We start from the raw sequence: 19,338 nt of genomic DNA, 5'->3' as shown, positions 1-19,338 counted from the left end.
CGACCTGTTAGGAAGGACGGAGGTGTGGGGTTCCTTATCAATAAGGCTATTAACACTGCCCCTGTCCAACATCAATTCTTCCTCTTTTGAATATACCACTATTCAATTCCTCTCTCCTACTCCTCTCAATGAACTGGCACTCCATCGACCCCCTGGTTCCCTCAACCCCTTCCCCGATCTGGCGCGTCTCCTTGAGTCACTTCCTACCGACATCTCCATTGTCATGCGGGGGGACTTTTACCTTCCAAGCCTACTGCAGCCAGATGCCTTGAGCTTAAATCTCTCCTATCTCACCACTTCCTCTATGATCAGCCTACCCAGTATGGTCTCCAATTCCCTCTCCTCCTTTGACCTCTCCATTGACCACTCTCCCTCTGATCACTCAATTGTTAACTTAAAAATCTCATTCCCTCCACCCTCTACTCCTCATCTCTAGGGGTGGCGAAAAATGGGCAATTCCATTCCGCTGGATAATTGGCAGATTCCTGGGAAATTTCGCCCAATCCGTCAAGGTGGAAAAGGAGGACCACAATTGCGTGGGTCTACCAGGTGCAGTGACAGAAGGCCATAGACCGATGTTAAGCAAGAAGAGGCAATTGGTAGTGCCAAAGCTGGTTTTAATACTGTACATGCTTTTTAATACGGTTTATAGTCATAATGTCGAAAAAAAAATGTCGACAGACAAAAATGTCGAAAAAAAAATGTCGAAAATAATAATGTCGACATCCTATACTTATAATGTAAAAAGTCATTTTTTCGAAAAAAAAATGTCGACATTTTTTTTTTTGACATTATGACTATAAACCCTTAAAACTATCAACACCTCACCCAACACCCCCCTGCCACCCCCCCCCCACACCCCCCAACCACCCTTTCACCCCTCATACTCAACACATACCAATTATTTATTTATTTATTTAATAATTAAATAAATAAAAATTGTATTTACTATGGGGGGGTCCCCCCCCAACCCCCCCTCACCCGCCGCCCCCCCACACCCCCCCAACCACCCTTTCACCCCTCATACCAATTATTTATTTATTTATTTATTCAATAATTAAATAAATAAAAATTGTATTTACTATGGGGGGGTCCCCCCCCAACCCCCCTCACCCAACACCCCCCTGCCGCCCCCCCACGCCCCCCCAACCACCCTTTCACCCCTCATACTCAATACATACCAATTATTTATTTATTTATTTATTCAATAATTAAATAAATAAAAATTGTATTTACTATGGGGGGGTCCCCCCCCAACCCCCCCTCACCCAACACCCCCCTGCCGCCCCCCCACACCCCCCAACCACCCCTCATACTCAACACATCATATATTTATTTATTTATTTATGCATACACTAAATTAATGTCGAAAAAATATCGAATAATGTCTACATTTTTGTTTGTCGACATTATTGTTTTTCGACATTAATTTGTCGACATTTTGACTGTCGACATTATTGATGTCGACATTATGACTGCACACCTTTTAATACACTACATTAGCGTATACTAACCGGTGGGCCAAACATTCTTTTTCTTGGTACTAGACTATGGTCATTGCCTTTTTGTGATCTTCGAGGGGTTTCCTTTTATAGTAGCAGTTTCTTTGTGGGATCGCTACTGGATTGCGTGCGCTATTTACCACTCTTAAAACCTAAAAGAAAGGTCGGCAGCAAGTAATAATCTTCCCTCAAGCTTCCCACAGAGCTTGTAGCAAGTAAACAGAAAAGATTGTATTTCGGGAGGATATCTTGCGCTCACACCATACACTTGATCTAAGTTTTACATTTTTACAAGTCCAACATCATTATTCATAAAGTCACTGCAAGTGTTCCTTCAATATAATTGTTTTTAATTCTTCTAGAGAAAAATACAGCCGACACGTGTTTCGACCACAGGTCGTTCTCAAGGCTGTACGAAATTACACATTCATTCAATATATACATTTTTCAAAAACCATCCCATATTGTGTCACATGTCAGGTCAGGATGATGGAAAATTCACGGCATAATCAAGAATTTCAATCGGTGTTTAAAGAAAAAAACATGAATTTAAGACCACAAATTAGTGTCTCAATAGAAAATATCTCCGTTTGATCAACAAAAATAGAGAGTTATTATCTGTACTCCACAATTAGATCCACTAATGTATCCATTATCAAATTAAATTAAATTAGTCAGCATAAAACAATTTGACTGCAATATATAAACTTCATGCATGGTTAGTTACTCCAAAATAAGAAACATTTAAAAAATCCCTTTTTTCCTTTTAACCAATTTTCTTTAGTATTATCTTCCTTAACTTTCAAGAAAGGAGGACTCAATTGTTGTTTGATAGTAATTGCTCTTGTGAAAGTGAACTTGGGTTTCTCAGTCAAAAAAGGAAGTAGATCCTTATCTAGTCTTAGGATGAGGATGTCCCAATGTTTGGACAGCATTTTGTAGAGTAAAGAGTAATCTTCTGAAAACTGCTTGATTAAAGAAAATTGGTTAAAAGGAAAAAAGGGATTTTTTAAATGTGGCAACTGTAACCAGTGCAAATATGCTCATGCAAACTGTGTTTCTTTTTCTGATGCTAATGGAATGACAATTGAGATTAATGAGTTCATTAACTGTAAAATGTGTTATGTTGTTTATGCTATTATTTGCAAATGTGGCAAACTTTACATTGGTAGCACCATTCGGCAATTGAGAATCCGAATAAGGGAACATTTGGCTAGTCTTAGGAATACTGATCCAAAGTCACCATTGGCCATACACTGGCAGCTACAACACCAGCTTGACAATCAGGAAGACTTAAGATTTATTGGACTAATGCGAATCAAGATGGGGAAACGGGGTGGTAACTTTAGGCTCAAACTTAGGCAACAAGAATGCAAGCTAATTTGTTACCTAACAAGCACCATAGTTGGACTTAACCAGGACCATGAAATGCATGTATTTCTATGAAATATTCATTAGGACCAACAATACTCTCTGTCAGTATTTGACATGCTCACCGCTTGTGAAGTCATTCCAGCCTTACCTGAATGATGCAACATATGGCAACTAAATGTCTAGTTAATTTAGTAAAAGATTATATATGGGGGCGCATCAGCCAAACCATTTTCAGAGAAAGACCTACTAATGCACCAAAGAAATAGATTTGTTTTGGGCTTCCATTTATGAGTAATACACTAATTCACATATGTTTAATATAGGATACAATTGAAGAATAAGATCCTGACTAAATATTTACTTAGTCACAACAAAGGTGTGACACCAGAGTAAAATCCTGTAGCACTATATGGATTTAGTCAAAATGTCAACATTATAATTGTGCAGGCAGATATAGGCTAACCCTTAACAATTTGGGAATTGAAGTGATGGGCTGTAAGCTATACCGCATATGATAATTGGGTATTTTTAAATATATATTTTTTAAATATTAAAAAAAAGCTAATTTTTGTTTAAAACTAACGTGCGTGTGACGTCATCGCATGCGCGTAACGTCATCGCGACCACGAGCTTATGACGTCATCGCGACCACGTAACGTCACCGCGTGCACGTGACGTGACCGCGATGTTGCCCGGTTTTTCCCTCGCATTTAGCATTTAGCATTTAAAAAGGAGGCAGTAATGCGTGGGACCCCCCCCCCCTTTTGTGAAGCTAGATGAACATAGATTGGGATCAAGCCCAGTAAATGGTATGTATAAACCAATGCCACTTTTGAGAGGGAAAGGGTCTGTTTATTGTGTCTCAATTTAACTGTTGTGGGGAAAGTGATAGATTGTGATAGTGTCAACAAGTGATTTTCAACATAAGATCAAGTGTGATCATTTGACATTGAGATCTCAAATTTAAGAGATATAGGGAGTGTACATGGGGTAAGCACCGATTATAGTAACACTGTTTAACAAAGCACTAATAAGATTTAGACTCACTTATACCTTTATTTTGGCAACTCACATTTTGGTCATGTTGGAATGGCTTCACAAGGTGTTTGGGTACAAGTTTCTTATTTTGGAGTAACTAACCATGCATGAAGTTTATATATTGCAGTCGAATTGTTTTTATGCTGACTCAGTTTAATTTAATTTAATAATGGATACATTAGTGGATCTAATTGTGGAATACAGATAATAACTGTCTATTTTTGTTGATCAAACGGAGATATTTTCTATTGAGACACTAATTTGTGGTCTTAAATTTATGTTTTTTTCTTTAAACACCGATTGAAATTCTTGATTATGCCGTGAATTTTCCATCATCCTGACCTGACATGTGACACAATATGGTATGGTTTTTGAAAAATGTATATATAGAATGAATGTGTAATTTTGTACAGCCTTGAGAACGACCGGTGGTCGAAACACGGTTCGGCTGTGTTTTTCTCTAGAAGAATTAAAAACATTCATATTGAAGAAACACTTGGAGTGACTTTATGAATAATGATGTTGGACTTGTAAAAATGTAAAACTTAGATCAAGTGTATGGTGTGAGCGCAAGATATCCTCCCGAACTACAATCTTTTCTATCTTTTATAGCAGGCACTGTTAAAGCACCTACATTCTGACTTATTTATTTATGAATTTGTAGAGCGCACCAAGCCCTCAGGCAGCTAGGTGCTTGAACGTATGAAAACGGTGACAAAGGCTCAGAGAAGTGAGCCACATTGCTTAAGAAGTTTGTTACATTGCAGTCTTAGTCAAAGTTTATTTAGGCTCAAGCTTCTGAACAAAGATACTTAAGAAATCGGTTACATTACATTACGTGCTTAGTCAAACTCAGAATATTGGGGTTACGTTAGTGTTTTCATAATACCATCTTAGCATGCATAAGTTAGTCAGAGTTGATGAGCGAAAGACAGTAAATTATGTTGGTTTTTCGGCTACATGTTCCCAGAAGGTAGTGGTTAAGAGGCTTTTTGGCTGAAGAGCCATGTTTTGAAGCTTCTACGGAAAGACCAGAGAGAAGGGTCTTTTCTTAGCTCTGGGGGCATGGTGTTCCAATATTTGGCTGCAATGACCGGGAAGCTGGACCCTGCTGCTCGTTTTCATTTGAATCTCTGTGTGGCTAAGAGACCTGCGTGTGAGGAGCGGGTAGGTCTTGTAGATTGGACTTTGGAGATTTGTTTTGTCAGGTATAATGGTGCAGCGTTCGATAGGCATTTGTGTGTTAAGGATAGTATTTGAAATTTGATTTGGTCCTGTACTGGTAGCCAGTGGATGTTTCTCCTGATTGATGAGATATGGTCTTTTTTCAGGATATTTAGGGACGCTCTGATTGCGTTGTTCTGTACTATTTGGAGTTTGTTATTGTTTTTTGCTGTGGTTCCAGCAAAGAGGGAATTTCAATAGTCTATATCCCAGATAGAATTAGAGCTCTGTCGAGGGTGATGCACTGGTCTGTGGTTAGAAACTGTCTGAAGGAGGTAATGAGTTTGGCAGTATAGGCTGATGCTGAAGTAATAGCGTTCACTTGTCTGGTTAGGGAAAGTGACGAGTCTAGGTACACGCCTAGAGTTTTTACTTTTTTGGCAACAACAATGTTATTGCCTTCAATGTCAAATGATTTGTAGGCTTATGGTAAGTTCTTTAGCTGGCTTGGCTTCCTATGATGAAGAGCTCAGTTTGATCATCATTCAGGCAGGTTCATGCTGCGCCATCCAAGCTTGGATGGTTAGGTAGATGATATTTAAGCCCTTGGTGTCTAATTCGTGGTCTCAGTAATTGGCAACAATATTTGCGTGTCATCCGCATAGTTTGTATAGGTGACACCCAGATATCAAGCAATCGAAGAGAGGCTTAGTAAATATATTGTGAGCGGTGGGGGGAGACACAGGAGCCTTGTCGGACTCTGCAAGCGACAGGGGTAAGAGGTGCAGAGGCTATGGTAGAGAAGACTCCCAAGGTGCAATTGGAGAGGAATTATTTTATCCAATTATAGCATTCTTTGAAAAGTAGGCAGCCTGATCTAGGTAATGGCACAGGATATTGTGGTTTACTAGGTCGAATGCTGCCGACAAGTCTAAGAGGAGGAGGAGGATAGCTAAGTCGCTGATGTCTCTGAATTGATCCATTTGGATTTTTAAGTCCAGTAGGGCCGTTTCAGTACCATGGCCAGGGCGGAAGCCTGATTTTTTTTTTGTAACGTATTTTATTGACATTTGTACAAATACATACAAACATTAACAGTTAACAAGTATTAACATACTGAACGATTAACCAAAACAGTCTTCGTGATATGGTATAGTGTTCTGAGCAGTCTGTTCGGGCAAGGGGGTAGGCGGCTAACAGTTGGGGTGTTAGAGGGGATCCTGGTCGGGGGGCCCCCAATGCTTAGGTGGTTCTTAGTTCGGCTGCGTTGGTCGGGTGGTGTTCTCAGGGGGGGTTTATGATCGGCAGCAAAGTGTATGTCGCGCAGCAGGGCCTTCCAGGAATCGAGTGTCGTTCGCGTTATCCCCACCTGCGTTGGTTCCATCTTGCCAGGCTCTGGTCTCTGCCTCAGTCCATCTTTCCAGCTCTTTGATCCAGCGTTCGTGTCTCGGGCCCCCTGGTGACTTCCATGCCATTGCTATGGTTCTCTTTGCGAGGATGCAGGCGATGTCCATCAGCTTGACTACGTGGTTGTATTTGCTCAATCTGGGGTGGGCTCCTAGTAAACATTCTTTTGGGTTCCACTCGTATCTGATTTACCCAGCATCTGTGCAAGTCTGTTTTACTTTGGACCAAAATTTTGTCGTCTTGGTACAAGTCCAGAACATGTGGACCAAGTCTGCTTTGTTGTCTGCACACCAGGGACATTTTGACGATGACCGTTTGTTGAAGCTGGCCACTCTCTGTGGGGTCATGTACGTCCTGTATAAGACGTTCAATTGAATCTGCCTGAATCTGACGTTTCTAGACACCTCTTTGGGGTAAAGAACAAGTTACTTCTTACCTTGTAACGTTCTTTCGACGGGATGTTCCTCCGACGTATTCCTCATCTTAGATATATCCTTCCAGCTCTGCTGGCCTCGGAAACTTTTTTCTCTAGAGGGCGCTGCGCGTCGACGTCCCTCGAGTCGATGTCCCTCGACAGCCGCCGTATCGACGCTCAACGTCATCCTGCCTATAAAGGCCGCGCGCAGCGTCCATTGCTCAGTTCCGTTTTGTAGCCCACAGTATTACTGTCTGGACTAGACTAATTACCCTGAAGGAGCGTAAGCTGCAACAACAAGGGAAGTAGAACTGCGGGGATGGATGGGAGGGTCGATGAGGAATACGTCGGAGGAACATCCCGTCGAAAGAACGTTACAAGGTAAGAAGTAACTTGTTCTTCGAAGGGATTGTGTCCTCCGACGTATTCCTCATCTTAGATAGGCTCCCATAGCAGTATTCTATATTCGGAGGAGGGAGTACTGACTTCACACTGTCTTCTATTGATGAATAGAATGCAGTACAGCCCTTCCAAACCTAGTCTCTTGACTGGAGGAGGAATCCAGATTGTAAAAACGTGTAAAGGTATGGACAGACGACCATGTAGCGGCCGCACATATGTCTTTAACCGGCACGCCTCTTTTGAGGGCCGATGAAGCTGCAATACCTCTGGTCGAATGAGCCCTAAGGTTTTGAGGGGGCTCTTTCCCTGCCAGTTTATAACATTCCAGAATGGCTAGAATGATCCATCTGGAAATGGTCTGCTTAGTTATTGGTAACCCCAGCTTGTGACCTGCGTAACCTACAAATAGCTGGTCTGCCTGTCTTATCCTGGCTAGTCTACTAATGTAAAAACTTAAAGCCCTCCTAGGGTCTAGTCTGTGTAACCTCTCTTCCTCTTTCCCCGGGTGAGGAGGAGGATAGAAAGATGGTAGGGTAATCTTCTGAGTGATTTGGAATTCAGAAACCACCTTTGGGAGGAAATTAGGCTTCACTTGCAGGACAACTTTGTCTTTGTGAAAGATTGTATGAGGGGGTTTACAAGAAAGAGCTTGTAATTCGCTCACCCTTCTAGCAGATGTAAGTGCTATTAATAAAACAGTTTTAAGGGTAAGGAATCTTAACGAACAAGAATGGAGAGGTTCGAAAGGTGTACCCATCAGGAAAGTTAGTACTAAGTTTAAATCCCATAGGGGAACTTGGAATGGTCTTGGGGGATAAACATTGGTTAACCCCTTTAGAAACTGTATTACCAAGGGTAATTTGAAATAGGATGGTTCTTCCGCAGTACCCTTAAAGATGGATAGCGCTGCGAGAAAGCCCTTAATGGTGCCAATTTGAAGGCCTGAATTTGCCAAATATAGTAGGAAGGACAAAACCATTGGTGTACCACATGAAAATGGGTCGATATTCTGTTCTCTACACCAGCTGCAAAATGTGTTCCAAAGGCAGCGGTATAAAGACTTTGTTGCTGGTCTCCTTGCCGAAAGCAACACCTCCATAACATCATCAGGGAGGTCCCAATCCTTGTACCTCAGCCGTTCAGAAGCCAAGCGTGAAGGTTGAGGGTTTTGATGTCTGGATGGAGAACCTGACCTCCCTTCTGTGAGAGTAGGTTCTCTCTGAGAGGAAGTCGAATTGGAGGGCAGATGGACAAGTCTAGAAGGTCCGGGTACCACGTTCTCCTGGCCCAATCCGGGGCAATTAGGATCATGGTTCGCCGGAATCTTCTCAACCTCCTGATCATTTGAGGAATGACAGGGACCGGTGGGAACGCGTAGAGAAGCGGAAACTCCCAGTCCACTATGAACGCGTCTCCCAGAGCTCCTCTCGGGGGAAATTCCCTTGAGCAGAACAGGTCGCATTTCCTGTTTAGGCTGGTGGCGAACAGATCTACCTGAGGGGTTCCCCAAAGGGCGAAGATCTCTTGAAGGACTTCCTGAGCTAGCTCCCACTCGTGGGAGACTGTGTTCTGCCTGCTCAGAGCATCCGCTGTCAAGTTCTTCTCTCCGGCTAGGTGAACTGCCGATAGAGAGATTCCTTCTTGGATTGCCCAAAACCAGAGCTGCATCGCCTCTCTGCACAGGGGTAGTGATCCTACGCCTCCTCTTTTGTTGAGGTAATGCATGGCCACCGTGTTGTCCGTCATTATCAGGACGTTCTTCCCTTGTACAGCTGGCAGGAAAGCCTTCAACGCAAGTCTGATGGCTCTCAGCTCTAACAGGTTGATGTGTAGTCTGGACGCCGATGGAGACCAACGACCGCTGATGGTCAAGTCGTTGGCGTGGGCTCCCCACCCCGTGAGTGAGGCATCCGTGACTACTGTTATCTCCGGCCAGGGTTGCCAAAACTGTTCTCCTTTCAGAATGTTCTCCTGACAGGCCCACCACTGAAGGTCTCGAGCCACCCTGCCGGGAACCTGAAGAAGATCTGTCATTCTCCCTGAGAATTGTGACCACTGAGTCCTCAGTGCCCACTGGAGGGATCTCATTCTCAGGCGAGCCTCTGGCACAAGGAAAATGCAGGATGCCATGAGGCCTAGCAACCTCAAAAAGTCGAAGGCTGGGAGACGTTGGGCATGCTGGAACTTGGTAACCATCTGTAGAATATCTTGAGCCCTCACCTCTGGTGGCGAGGCTTTTCCCAGGGAAGTATCCAGGATCGCTCCTATGAACTGGAGTCTCTGCGATGGTATCATTTGTGACTTCTTTAAATTGAAGGTGAAGCCCAGTCTGTGAAGGAAATGGCACACGTGATTTAGCTGGATCTGAGCTTGCTCCGGAGAAACAGCCCTGATCAGCCAATCGTCCAGGTAGGGGTAGACGTGAATCCCTTCCCTCCTTAGACTTGCAGCCACTACCGACATTAACTTGGTGAAGACCCTCGGGGCGGAGGTCAGCCCAAATGGCAGTACTCGAAATTGATAGTGAGAGTTGCCAATTGCGAACCTCAGGTATTTCCTGTGTTTGAGATGGATAGGCACATGGAAATAAGCGTCCTGAAGGTCCAGAGATACCAACCAGTCCTGAAACTGAAGGGCCTGGAGGATCTGAGAAAGAGTGACCATCTTGAATTTGTCTTTTCTGAGGAATTTGTTCAATTCTCGCAAGTCCAAGATGGGTCTCAGTCCTCTGTCTTTCTTCGGAATGAGAAAGTAAGGGGAGTACCAGCCCTTGTCCTTCTCCGCTACAGGTACCGGTTCTATGTCACCTTTCTCTAGCAGGTCCAAAATTTCCTGCAAGAGGAGCGGATCTGGAGCTTTCTGAGAGCTGATCCCCGGTGGATGACTCTGAGGTATACGTAGGAAAGGCAGGCAGTAACCTTGGGCGACTGTTTCCAATGCCCAAGCATCTGACGTGATAGCCTGCCATACCGTCAGATGTTGAGTCAACCTGCCTCCTACAGGTGTCCTGTGAGGGGAGTCCTCAGAGTGGTTTTGGGGCGGCTGATGCAGATGCCGATGGTAAAGAGGCACCTGCTGTTGCTGCGGCTTTAGAATATCTACCCCGTCCACCTCGGGTAGTTCTTCTTTGACCCCTTTGAGCCGGTCGTCCTCTACCTCTTCCGAATGCGGAGTAGAAGCGAAAGGACTTGCCCCTCGCAGAGGTTCCTGTGGGACGAAAAGGAGTCTGACGGATTGCAGCTCCTAGGGATTTTGCTGCAGCTTTTGAAGTTTGCAGTTTCTCTAAACTGTCATCCGCCTTTTTCCCGAACAAAGAAGAGCCATCGAATGGCATGTTCAAGAGCCTGGCTTGCACATCTGGGGCAAAACCCGACTTTCTCAACCAAGCGAATCTCCTGGTTGATGTACTTGCCGCCATTGCTCTGCTGATACTGTCAGCCGAATCAATGCCCGTCTGGAGGGATTCGCACATAGCGTCTTTACCGTCCTGTATAATATTCAGAAACGCATCCCTTTCTTCTCCCTCTGGGATGCAGTCAGCCGCTGTAGAAGCACACTCCCAAAGTGTATGGCTGAACCTAGCAAGGGTGCAAGTAGCATTAACAGACTTTAACGCCATGCTACATGCTGAAAAGACTTTCTTTGCCATAGCATCATATTTTTTATCGTCCCTGTCCTGTGGGACTGTAGGATAAGCCGTCTTGACATCGGTAGAGGATGCTGCTTGTACCACCAGACTTTCTGGGGATGGGTGTTTAGACAAAAACTCTGGGTCTGTGGAAGATACCCTGTACTTTGCAGACAGTTTTTTATTTACTGCTGGTATTACATCTGGGGTTTCCCAGTTTGTCATGATCTTTCTCTGAAGAGCTTTATGAAAGGGCACCACAGGATCCTCTTGTGGGCCTTTGTCAAGAATATCCGTGAGGTCATCTTGCTGGAAAGATTGTGAAGGTGCAGACCACCCCATGAACTCTGTAATCCTGGCCATTAAGGCTCTGTAGGGGGTTTCAGCATGCTCCCCCGGGTCTAGCTTAGCAAAATCCACCTCAGGGGAAGTGTCTAACCCACTTGCCTCATGTAAAGAATCATGAAGATCCTTTAATCTGCGCTCTTCAGAGGAAAATTCCTCTCTAACTGGGGTTACAGGTCCCTGTAACTCAAATGTGTCTTGTTCAGACAAATCACCCTCTTCTAAAATTGAGGATATAGTTCTCAATTGTTCTGAACTCATAAAGGGAGTAAATCCCATTTCCAAGGCAGAGGGTGCCGAACTTGTCATTATTGGCCTCGAAAACGTCGATGTCGTCGACGCCGACGTCGAAGGCTTCGAGCGTGGCGTCGAAAACAGAGGTGGAGGCCTCGAGGACCTCGACAGAATGGGAATTCTACTCGACAATATCGACGCCATCGACGTCGAGGGCCTGGGGATAGTCACTGGATGTGTGGTCACCGTGACTTTTCTTGGCGTCGACGCCGGTGTCGAGGCCGGCGTCGAGTCGACAGACCCGTGTGTCGAAGGTCCCCTCGACAACAGCGTCGAAGACATCGACCTCGACGTCGACGGGACCTTCGTCGACGGCGTCGACGTAACCTTCGAGGAAGGTTTGGAGGTCATAGTCCTGCTCGAGGGTTCGAAACGCGCTCAAGAGGTTTCTTTTGCCGGGTACTGCGACTCGCGGCGTTTTTGACCTTCGGGTCTTTCGACCAGAGCATCGCTCTCGGCAGTCTTCGAGGGGGTCGAGGCCGCTTTCTCGAAGACGCTCATCATATTCTTTCGGAATTCCTCCCATTCAGCCCGGGAACTATGTTTCGTGGGGCAAGGGATTCTTTTTGGCAAAACAGAGGAAGAGGAAGACGGAGAAGGGGATCTTCGACGCCTCCTCTTCGAGTGCTTCGATCTCGAGGAGTGATGAGACCCACTCCGAGACCTGGAGCGCGAATGGTGACGAGAAGACGAATGTCACGACTTCGTCGACGAAGAAGAAGCTTTAAAAGTCTTACCTTTCTCCAGCTTCCCCCTACGCTCCTTCAGGGCCTTAGCTGTCATGGACATACAGTCCTCGCATTCCGAACAATGGTGTTCAGCTCCCAAGCACCACAGACAATTTCTGTGAGGATCGGTCAACGACATCTTTTTCCCACAATCTCGACATTTTCTGAAGCCAGATCGAGGAGTTGTCGGTTCCGACGAGGAAGCCATCAAGTATGGATCGAATAACTCAAGGTAAATAGGATTAATCTGACTAAGAACTGAGCAACGGTATTCCGAGGCACCGAGTAAGCGCGGAAAAACGGAACTGAGCAACGGACGCTGGGCGCGGCCTTTATAGGCAGGATGACGTCGAGCGTCGATACGGCGGCTGTCGAGGGACATCGACTCGAGGGACGTCGACGCGCAGCGCCCTCTAGAGAAAAAATGTTCCGAGGCCAGCAGAGCTGGAAGGATATATCTAAGATGAGGAATACGTCGGAGGACACAATCCCTTCGAAGTAATGTTCTTTCCCACTCTTTGTCTGTCAGTGTTATTTCTAGATCTGCTTCCCACTTTTCCTTCAATGTTGCGCTTTTGGGGTTGGGTTTGTCCATCAGCCAACTGTAGAGTCGGGTTACTGTTTTCCAGCCATCTGTGAGGTTGTGCATCTCCTGTAGAAGGGGGTCTGGCGTAGGTTCCTCTGGCCAGATGTTCCATTGTTTCTTGGCAGTCCGTTTGAGTCGGTAGTACCATAGGAACTGGCCGCTCGGGAGTCCTTCATTTGCTTGCAGTGATTCGAATTCTCTGAATGTGCCTTCTTTGAGCATGTCTCCCCATGCATAGATTCCGGATCTTTCCCAGCTTCTGGCTACTGTGAGATCTGTCTGGGTCCTGCATGTGTCTGCCAGGATGGGGGTGTTGGGGGAATAGAGGTGTTTCAATTGCCGGATGAAGCAGGTTCTGGTCATATTTGCCTGCCTAGTGTTACGATCATGGGGACATCCTGTGTCAGTTTCAGAGGGTTCCAGAGTGTCTCTTTAGGGAACAGCCTGGAGGGTGTTTGTCGCAGTAGTCCTGATTCAGCGGTCGATTTGACTGAGATCCAACTCGTCACGTGGCTGAGCTGTGCTGCTAAGTAGTACATTTGAAGGTCAGGGAGCTGTATCCCACCTTCTTTGTAAGGCAGCGTAAGTGTAGTTAAAGATAGTTTATGTCTAGAAGGTCCCCATCTGAAGTCCCTGATTAGTGTTTCCAGCTTCTTAAAGAAGGGTGGCCTGATATAATGGCAAATGTTTACAAAATAATACAAGAATCGAGGAAGGAATATCATTTTGACAATTGCAGCTCTGCCCATCATTGCAAGTGGTAGTTTTGACCAAAATTTCATGGATTTGCGGAAGCCTTTTATTACTGCATCAGTATTATGTTCATGTATGAGCTCCGGGGTGTGTTTCACGTTGACTCCTAGGTATCGGAACATCTCCAGTCGCCATATTATCCCAACATCTGGCAAATTGGATTCCTTCAAGCCCCTGAGTCTGGCCAGTGGAAACGCACAGGATTTTAGCCTGCTGAATTTAATCCCGGAGTATCGTGCGTAGTTGTCGAGGACGTCCAATGTGACTTGTGCATTGAGCTGAGGGTCCTTCAGGTACAGGAGTACGTCGTCTGCATACAGTGATATTATGGAGTGATCATTACCCAGCCTGATGCCGGCATTGAAGAACTGCTTCCTAAAATAAATGGCTATCGGCTCTAGGCTTAAGATGTATAACATCAGTGATAGCGTTCATCCCTGCCTGGTGCCCCGCTGTATCTCCCAGGATTTGGACATCGTTCCACCGGTTCTCACTCTTGCTACGGGCGAGTTGTACAGCACCCCGACCCATCTCAGAAAAGCCTCACCAAAGCCAAACTCCCTCAGCACCTCGATCAGCCACTTCCAGAATATGGAATCAAAGGCCTTTATGGCATCGAGCGAGAGCACTGCCAGATCTTCATCACTTGAGTAGGTCTCTGCCATGATGTGCTGGAGCTTCCTCAGGTTGGCTGTGGTGTTGCGTCCCGGGACAAAGCCGTTTTGGTCTTCGTGGATCAGGGTTCCCACCACCTTCGCCAGTCTCTTGGCCATAATGGTAGTCAGGATCTTACTATCGTAATTTAACATCGCTAGTGGGCGATACGAGTTGCAGTCGTTGTGGGGTTTGTTCGGTTTAAGCATAGGGATTATTATCGTTTCTTCAATGGAGTTGGGTAAGATCCCCTTTTCATATGCCTAAATATATACCTCGTGTAGGATCGGGGTGAGAGTTGCTTCGTATGCTTTGTAGAATTCGGGCGGGAGGCCGTCGCTCCCGGGGCCCTTGCATGTGGCTAGCGATCTAATTGCTTCCGTCACGTCCTCTGTAGTGATCTCAACTTCTAGTGACTCCCTCTGCTCATCCGATAATTTTGGAAGTCCTATCTCTTCTAGGGTGGCCTTGATTTCCTCTCTGGGTATTTGTTTGTCGTGTGTGTATAGTTTGGAGTAGAAGTCCGGAAATGCATTGTTGATGTCTTGCTGTGTCTTGTGAGTTGTCCCTCCTTTGTCTGTAATCTCTGTTGGGAGATGTCTTGGGTGTTCACGTTTACACAGCCAGGCCAACAGTCTGCCAGGCTTATCTGCTTCTTTGTGTGTCCTGGCAGTGTATGTTCCAAAGTCAAATTTGGCTAATCTGTTCCAGGCTGATTGCCATTCTTCTCGGATTCTTTTCAACTCCACCTCTATCTCTGGTGTGATGTAGGAATTGGATTCCAGGTGTGCTATTTCCGCCTCTAGTTCCTCTAGTTCTGCCTTCAGTTGCTTTCGGATACCCCCCGCTCCTGATATTTTTTCACCTCGTGTCACTACTTTCATAGCTTCCCATAGTGTGCCGCAACTTGCCACAGAGCCTGTGATGTCTATGTAGTCCTCCAGTTTGGTACCGAGGTCTTCTCTGAATTCGTGGTCAGAGAGTGCTGCCGTTAGCATTCTCCACGTCGGGATTGGTGGTCTAGGCCCCCTGAGTTTCCATTGCATGACTAGTGGTGAGTGGTCAGAGATGGATCTGCCTAGATATGTTGTGGATTCAGCCATCAGAACTTGTTCTCGGTCTATGAACAGGTAGTCTATTCTCGTGTGGATTTTGTCTGGGGCAGAGTAGTGGAGTAGTTCCTCTCAGTGGGGTGCTGCTCCCTCCAGATGTCCACTAAATTGAGGTGTTCTAGTGTGCTGTTTAGTGCATCAGTTGCGGCGTTATTTTGTTGATGGAGCGGCTCTGACCTATCCATGGATCCATTTCTGATGCAATTAAAATCGCCTCCCCATATAAAAGTTCCTTCTCTATGGTGTACCATTTTAGTGCAGTCATGTGTTCAATGGTGCCCCACATTATTAGGTACCTTCCATCTTTGTCGGCTTCAAGGCCCGGCAGTTGAAATGGCACATTTGGGTTTACCCACGTAAATTTTCCCCTTGCGTATTCGGAGTATGGTGCCCCTCTTCCGATTCCACTCCATCCTTCAGATAATTTGGACATGGATTCTTCCGTGAGGTGGGTCTCCTGGAGCATCGCAATCGAGACCTTTTTTCTGCAGAGGTAGGATTGGATCCGATTCCTTCTTAGATATGAGCCCATCCCACTCACATTCCATGTCATCACTTTGAGTTGTGACGCCATTAAGTTGGTGTAGTGGGTCTTTCTCTTCGATCTCCCCTGGGATTTTGGGGCGGTCTCTGTTCCAGGTTACGGGATCTCTCGTTTGGGTTCCATGGTCCACTCACCCTCGACTCTCGAGTTTGTCCTGCCCTGTGCCTCTTCGTTCTTAGTGATTTGAAGACTGTGTAACTAATAAAACAATTAATGTAACTGGAACTGGTGCGCCCAGCAACTACATTTTTCTTGTGGTGCTCGGGTGCTCTCGCGCCGTCTGAACCCATCCGGGTATCGGACACGAGCGGGGTCGGTCAGGCAACTGGCCTGTCCTGGACTGTTCGTGGGGGTTGTGCCTTGCGCCTGGCGGGAGGCCGAGCGAGGGCCGCATCCATGTGGCTAACTGTTGTGTGGTTTACCTTCTAGGTTTCTGTTCGCCTTGTGTCTGCGTTGAAAATGTGGGTTCATAAGTGGCTCCATTTCTCGCATACTTTTTCGGGGTTTGCCATAGGGTGGGCGTCATTGCCTTCTGCCAGGTTATTATCTTCCAAACACATATTGGTGGGCTGCTGGGGTCTCCAAGAAAATCACACAGCCTTTGTAGATGACTTTCAGTCTTGATGGGTAAAGCAGCATGTATTTCAGATTTAATTGTCTGAGCCTTGCTTTGACTGGCACAAATGAGTTCCTCTACCTCTGTACTTTCTGGGTGTAATCAGGGTAAAAAGCTATTTTGGAGTTACCATGTTCTATGGGTCCTTCTTCTCTGGAATACTTCAAGATGGTTTCTCTGTCCTGAAAGTTAAGTATTTTAGTGATTATAGGGCGAGGATGTGAGCCTGGTGGGGGTCTCTTCTGTAGGAATCTGTGTGCCCTTTCCACTGCAAATCCTTGCGTTAATCTCTCAGCGCCTATCTCTTGTTGTAGCAGGGACTCTATGTAGGCCGTTGGGTTCGAGCCTTTGCTTCCTTCCGGTACCCCTAGTATTCTGACATTGCCCCGTCTAGCCCGTCCTTCGGCCTCTTCGGATCTTGCCTCAAGCGCAGCTACTTCCTTCTCTAGGTCCACAACCTTAGCTTTCAGTTCTGCAGTATCATCTGATGTTTCCCTTATGGTTGTCTCAGCATTTGTCACTCTCTCAGTTAAGTTTCGGGCATCTTGGAGCATGAGTTGGATTTCAGACTTAAATTCGTAGATTCTTGAGTCTATAAATGTTCGTAATGAAGCAATAGCTTCCAGCACTTGGGATTGATTGTCAGGAGGTTCCCCTTCTCTTGTCTGCGCAGGTTCAGGGGTGGAGACATATGTGTCCATAGTGGCTGATTTCCCTTTGCTTCTGGCGGCCATGTTGAGGGTTTTGTTAGTGCGTTGCCTAATCTGCTCCGGGGGTAGGCTGTTCTGGTTCTCAGTATCGTCCTGGGAGGAGGGTCGCAGGACTGGGCAGGTGCGCTAAACTTGAGTTGCTGAAGGTAGGAGCTGGTCTTGTGGCTCCCATCACCCGCGGTTCGTTATTCCGGGTGGCTGTGGGGTTTTATCTAGTGCCACTTCGTGGTGTGTAGGGCTCCCCCGGTGCTGGATCGGTGCCCTTCTGTGGCCACTCGGTCTGGTGCCTCAGGCCTTCAGGTCAGTTCTTGGGGGTGGGGGGGCTTGCTGTTATGCGGGTGGTGTGTGTCTGTGCTCCAGTTTATTGGATAGTTTCGGCGGCCCAGCTGCCAGCATGCCTGACCCGCAGTTCTCCTCAACTCTAGTTTCTTTTCTCCACCTCGCCGAGGCCAGCAGGTTCTGGGGCTAGTTAGGAGGAGGGGCTCCCCCGTTCTCGTTGGGTCTGTGTGTCGCCTTCTTTTCACTTTCCCCGCCGTCTTCAGATGTGCGTCTCTCCTTCCTGCTGCGTATGGGTTCCGTCTCCGGGCTGGATCTTCCGCTATCCCCTCGAACCGGCTGAGCTTCTCCTCTTCGCTGGGGATGGTGCTCCACAGTAGCCCGCAGTGCGGTGCGAGTCACCCGGTGCCGGTTGTCTCCCTGTGTCTGTACATGCCCGGTCGGGAGCGCGGGACTCTCCGTGGCCGAGACTCGCACCCGTTGTTTCCACCTCGTGTGCCCACTGCAGCGGCTGCGGATGGCGTCGCTGTCGCGAACGGCGCTGGAATCACAGGCCGGTCGCCATCTTGGATTCAGTCGGAGGTAGGGGGGGTCAGTTCGGGTGGGATCCCACAGGTTCCGCAGGTCCGATTTTCCAGCAAACTTGTTGAATCGTGTTGGGGACCGCTTCCGCTGCCCCCGTGACTACTTTTCGTCACCGTAGATGTGGTTTAAATTAGGCGAAAAGGATCAAGATGCGGCGCCTCGGCCAGAGCTCGGCAACTCAGCCTCTACTCGCCATGAGCTCCAGGCCACGCCCCCCCAGGGCGGAAGCCTGATTGGCAAAGTCCAAGGAGGTTGTTGGTTTCAAGGTGGTTCTGTATTTGTGTGTAGGCTACTGTGTCTGTGATTTTTAGTAGATAGGGTACTCTTGTGATGGGCCGATAGTTTGTCGGCACATTCGGGTCTAATGTAGGTTTCTTTAGTAGTGGGAGTACCCAAGCTTCTTTCAGATTTTTAGGTACTTTGTTGGTGGCGAAGGAGTTATTTATCAGCGTAGTGATAAATGGGGCCAGATTTTCGATGCAGTCTTTAATGAGTGTGGTCGGACAGGCATCCCCTTGGCATCTCAAAGGTTTTAGTCCCTTTAGGATTTTGATTGTTTCATCCGTGGTGATAGGGGTGAATTCAAATCTTAGGTTCAAATCTTGGATTCAGTCCAAAGGCATTTTGCCTTTTAAGTGTCAGGTCACAACAGCAGTTACATGCCTGATTCAGGGACACATCTCAGCAGTGCAAGTGTTGCAGCATACAAGACACAAATACAACTCTGATGCTCTAGAGCAGTGGAAGACAACCAGCAGCTCCGCTGATGTTTGGGATGAACACCCATGGAAGTTGTAGTTCAAAATATCTGGAGAAACAGAGCACCAGCGCATAGTGCAAATGCCAATGTGCAACGTGCAGGGATGAATCCCAGCAGAATAAGAAAGCCCATCATTCTTTGATGATGGAGGATGGGAGCACCAGTGAACAGGGCATCACAGAGGAGTTAACTGCATAACTGTGCCAGCACGTAAACTAAGTATTAGCCAATATTGGTCAGCGTTTCTTCAGTGGATTTATAGTGAAAAGAGGAAAGCAGAGAGGAGAGGAACACTTTCTGCAAGCTCCTCAGGCTCCTGTGCTACATCACTGCTTAGATGGCACTTTTGCATTTTAAAGTGTATTTCCAAAATGTTGCTGGCATTATGCAGGCTTTGTAAGCCATAGCGCTAGCTAGTGCAGGCACTGCTCCAGGCGTGGGAACT

The 19,338-nt window shown here is 46.6% G+C and overlaps 1 protein-coding gene across 1 annotated transcript in view; it reads right to left on the bottom strand.

Annotated features, from left to right (window-relative positions):
• ASPG (asparaginase) overlaps nucleotides 1-19,338 on the bottom strand; it is a 431,236-nt gene that overhangs the window by 309,130 nt on the left and 102,768 nt on the right. The window lies entirely within an intron of this gene.

This window comes from Ambystoma mexicanum, chromosome 14 (assembly GCF_040938575.1).
Source record: "Ambystoma mexicanum isolate Mex_15411 chromosome 14, UKY_AmexF1_1, whole genome shotgun sequence".
NCBI classification, from domain to species: Eukaryota; Metazoa; Chordata; class Amphibia; order Caudata; family Ambystomatidae; genus Ambystoma; species Ambystoma mexicanum.
Note: the sequence above shows the minus strand (reverse complement) of the source record. Positions and strands in the feature narration are given on the sequence as shown.